At 36.1% G+C, this 4276-nt stretch overlaps 1 non-coding gene across 1 annotated transcript; it reads right to left on the bottom strand.

Moving 5' to 3' along the window:
* Positions 1-321: 321 nt before the first annotated feature.
* On the bottom strand, positions 322-393 carry Trnae-cuc. The gene has a single exon. It is a non-coding gene; the product is annotated as a tRNA-Glu (tRNA).
* Between the last annotated feature and the right edge of the window lie 3883 nt (positions 394-4276).

The raw sequence follows: 4276 nt of genomic DNA on the forward strand, positions 1-4276 counted from the left end.
TGTTACCGTAGTTCTCCGAAACGGCTTTACTGTTTTTTATCAAATTTTATATTAAGCATATTCAGTGCGTCTGAAAATCGGCTACTGGGAAGTTTTTATATTGATAAGTGCATTTGTTAAATAAATAATAGTAATAATAGTAAATAATTATTACAACTCGAGACGGCGACCAATGTTTGTGCGACGGGATACTGATGGACGTTGCCATGGTGACATACTTATTTAGTCACTTCAATAAAATAATACGGGCGAAATACTTTATATGGCAAAACAACGTTTGCCGGGACAGCTAGTTAATAATAAAATCCGAAAAATATATTTTTCCGATACCGGGAATCGAACCCGAGCCTCCTGGGTGAGAGCCAGGTATCCTAGCCACTAGACCATATCGGATGTGAATTACAGAGCTAAATTATGGTATACTAGCTGTTGCCCGCGACTTCGTCCGCGTGGACTTCAGTTTATAGCGCGCGATGTCAACAAAATTGGTGTCAAAAGCTTTTATAAAAAAACCCTGGTACCCCTTAAATCAATACAGCTGTGCAGTGTGCACACAATAAGTATTTCATTTTTTTATATTAAACTTTATATTTTATGCCAAATTTTAAAGCTTATTTAGCCCTCCAATTACACAACTTTACCCATAAACTATTTATCATTGATAGATTTAAGGTTACGTCACTGCACAGATAAAGTACTGACTTATTTAATACCGTAGAATAGATATAACAATCGAAAAAAATCGAAACTTAAATGTAAGATGATACCACGTCTTATAGAAAGACTTTTGAGCAAGCGTCAGCGTGATGTAGAAGACGCACGGCGCCATCTATTATGAATTGTTGGAACTAACTTAATTTGAACAAATTTACGCATTTTCACCCCCTTACAACCCTTTTTTCCAGTAAAAAAGTAGCCTATGTCCTTTCTCAGGCTTTAGACTATCTGTATACAAAATTTCATTACAATCGGTTCGGTAGTTTTGGCGTTTGGCGTGAAAGCGAGACTGACAGACAGACAGACAGACATACAGAGATACTTTTGGCGTTTGGCGTGAAAGCGAGACTGACAGACAGACAGACAGACAGAGATACTTTCGCATTTATAATATTAGTATAGATTATGTGCACACTGCACAGCTGTTTTTGGGTATTTTGATTAATTAAGGGCCGCGCTACACCGGAATGGCAGCGGCGAGGCGAGCACTTTCAGCGCTGCCATTCCGGTGTAGCGCGGCCCTAAGAGGGGTACCACTTACCAGGGTTTTAAAAAGTTTTTAAATTTGACACAAATTTTGTTGACACCGCGCGCTATAAACTAAAGTCCACGCGGACGAAGTCACGGGCAACAGCTAGTGTTACAATAAAGTGAAAAATAAAACGCCATCTGTTGAATCGTATTAGAACTAAAATGTTCATTCCATCGATATATTTCTGGATTTTTTATAATATTATACATAAAATATGTTTAAGATTTTTGAAATTTTATTTTAATACACATCCAAGACCCAGGAACATTGAAAAATTTTTGTTCCGCCTGCGGGACTCGAACCCAGGACCCCCGGGATGAGCGCTGGCCACGCGCAATGCGAATTCATTTTCATCGATATTTTCATGGAAATAAGATATTTTCCCACATCAAAATGTAGCCTATGTCCTTTCTCAGACTCTAGAATAACTGTATACAAAATTTCATTGCAATCGGTTCAGTAGTTTTGGCGTGAAAGCAAGACAGACAGACAGACAGACAGACAGACAGACAGAGATACTTTCGCATTTATAATATTATAGTATATAGTATATAGTATGGATAGTATGGATTAGAAATGCAGTAGGAGTTCTACATAAGATAAGATAGATTGATTATTATTATACCAAGTGATAATATTATTAAACATAATATTCTAACGTATTAAAAACTATAAACAAAAACATACTAACTAATAAGTATTATTAGTTCTATGTTACAATAAAGTAAAAAATAAAACGCCATCTGTTGAATCGTATTAGAACTAAAATGTTCATTCCATCGATATATTTCTGGATTTTTTATAATATTATACATAAAATATGTTTAAGATTGTTGAAATTTTATTTTAATACACATCCAAGACCCAGGAACATTGAAAACTTTTTGTTCCGCCTGCGGGACTCGAACCCAGGACCCCCGGGATGAGCGCTGGCCACGCGCAATGCGAATTCATTTTCATCGATATTTTCATGGAAATTAGATATTTTCCCACATCAAAATGTAGCCTATGTCCTTTCTCAGACTCTAGAATAACTGTATACAAAATTTCATTGCAATCGGTTCAGTAGTTTTGGCGTGAAAGCAAGACAGACAGACAGACAGAGATACTTTCGCATTTATAATATTATAGTATTATACTAGTATGGATAGTATGGATTAGAAATGCAGTAGGAGTTCTACATAAGATAAGATAGATTGATTATTATTATACCAAGTGATAATATTATTAAACATAATATTCTAACGTATTAAAAACTATAAACAAAAACATACTAACTAATAAGTATGATTAGTTCTATGTTACAATAAAGTAAAAAATAAAACGCCATCTGTTGAATCGTATTAGAACTAAAATGTTCATTCCATCGATATATTTCTGGATTTTTTATAATATTATACATAAAATATGTTTAAGATTTTTGAAATTTTATTTTAATACACATCCAAGACCCAGGAACATTGAAAACTTTTTGTTCCGCCTGCGGGACTCGAACCCAGGACCCCCGGGATGAGCGCTGGCCACGCGCAATGCGAATTCATTTTCATCGATATTTTCATGGAAATAAGATATTTTCCCACATCAAAATGTAGCCTATGTCCTTTCTCAGACTCTAGAATAACTGTATACAAAATTTCATTGCAATCGGTTCAGTAGTTTTGGCGTGAAAGCAAGACAGACAGACAGACAGACAGACAGACAGAGATACTTTCGCATTTATAATATTAGTATGGATTATTATTTACAGAAAAATAGAGTCATCAGTTTTTACTTTTTGATGTTATGCAAGAAGTAATTAGCAGGAAGAATTTATACTGTAAATATAAAATAATAAAAATAAATAAATAAATATCTCAGATACATGAAAATCCAGAATTCCCTAAAAAGCCATTCAAAACTCTACCTCAGTTTTGTCTATACTAGAGAAAGTATTTTCGTAGCTTCTCTCACTGTTGAGCTTTTGAGAGTTTAAACAGTCACTTGCTTGCATTTAAGTTCCGACGTTCAATAATAGATGGCGCTTTTAAACATTTGTAATCAACAGCTAAGGCCTAATTCACACCGGATCGGCAGCGGCCGGCAGCGGCGCGAAGAGCACTTTTAGTGTGAAATAATTTTAAACTTTATTTACATACTTATAAATACTAGTATCGCTTGAAAACTTCAAAAGTGCTCGAGGCGCCGCGGACGGCCGCGCGCGGTCGCACGCGGTCACGCGGCGCCGCGCGACCGTCGGCGGAAAGTGCTCGCGGCTTCCCGCGACCGCGCGCGTCGTCGCGAGGCGCCTCGAGGCGTCGCGAGGTGCCGCGAGCACTTTCCGCCGACGGACGCGCGGTGCACAGTGGATCGAAAATCGAGTATATAATATACATATGTGAAAACAGTGTAGCAAATTTTAAAAATATCGTGTCGTGCGTGGGTAAGGTGAAAAATGTTTTTTTTGTTCTTTTAACTAAGTACGACAAAAAGTCAAAAGTCCGGACTTTTATTGAAATGTCCGGCTTTTTGTCAGGACTTTTGTAATACCTAGATAGTACCTAACCCTAATTCTACTAATATAATCGAACATTAATACAGCTTAGAGTCAGACCTAATTCTAACAAACAGCAGAACAGTAATTTAAAAACGTCGTTATCCGACTGACTATTTAAAAACGGTTCCTGAGTTGCAGTTGTTGCTGAATTAGTTGTAGAGTAGTTCTTTAGACTACATTATGAGCGTAACGAGGGGGACGGGGGGGGGGGGGGGGTATGGATCATGTTGACGTCCCTACTAGATAATATACTTAATATTATCTAGTACTAGTATAAAATATATAAGGTTTTGTTGCTGAAAATTCGTCAATGTTTAACATTCAATAGTTTATATGTTATTTGGACTTAGCTTTTTAAATTTCAATCTAAGTTATAGGAAATTTAACTGTTATTTTAGTTACTTACACGTTTTACCATAATTTTAAAATAATGTTAATTATTTTCAATTTTCCCAACTCACGGTTTCCACTTGAAATTTTTTGACTTCTATTTT

This window comes from Aricia agestis, chromosome 21, assembly GCF_905147365.1.
Source record: "Aricia agestis chromosome 21, ilAriAges1.1, whole genome shotgun sequence".
In the NCBI taxonomy this organism is placed as follows: Eukaryota; Metazoa; Arthropoda; class Insecta; order Lepidoptera; family Lycaenidae; genus Aricia; species Aricia agestis.